The sequence below is a fragment of the Meleagris gallopavo genome, unplaced genomic scaffold, assembly GCF_000146605.3.
Source record: "Meleagris gallopavo isolate NT-WF06-2002-E0010 breed Aviagen turkey brand Nicholas breeding stock unplaced genomic scaffold, Turkey_5.1 ChrUn_random_7180001874166, whole genome shotgun sequence".
Lineage (NCBI taxonomy): Eukaryota > Metazoa > Chordata > Aves > Galliformes > Phasianidae > Meleagris > Meleagris gallopavo.
Window position 1 is genome coordinate 29,841 of NW_011138801.1, and position 691 is coordinate 30,531.

Sequence of the window (691 nt, forward strand, 5' to 3'; positions counted from 1 at the left end):
CTCCCCTCCCGTTCCTTCCCCTGTCCTCCCCTCCCCTGTCCTCCTCTCCCCTCCTCTCCCCACTCCTGTCCTCCTCCTCCTCCTCCTCCTCTCCCCATCCCTGCCCTCTCTCTCCCCATCCTCATCTCTCCCTCCAGGACCTACTGCTTCAGCGGCTACAGCTCCGTGCCCCCCAGCCCCATCATCCCACCGGGAGCCACAGAATGCTGCGCCTTTGCCAACTCCCCACTCCTTTTTACGGGCAGCGTGGGCGTCCTGGTGTACGAGGCAGAAACCTTCACCCTGGCCATCCTCTTCTCCAACCCCTACAACTACAACTTTTACTACATGGAGTTTGCCGTGGAGATCTCCCCAGAAAAAGCCCACCTTGGCTTACTGCAGGATGTCTATCAAAGGATGTACAGAGGTTTGCCTGCAAATCCCAGCAACAGTGGCATGTTCCAGATCATCAAGCTCCATGCAACCCAGGAGACCATGGTGGTCTCTGCTGGTGGCACAACGGTCATGGCCACCATGTCCAGTGCTGCAAAGTCCATCATTAAAGTGGTTGTGGAGAACAAGGACAGCCCTCCCCCATACTCAAAGGCGATCCCACCCCTTCACTTTATGGACTACAACCCAAAGAAAGGGAGAAGATTCCAGAAGAAGGAAGGGATGAATGGTCCCCAATTCCTCTAGATGCTGCCCCTCA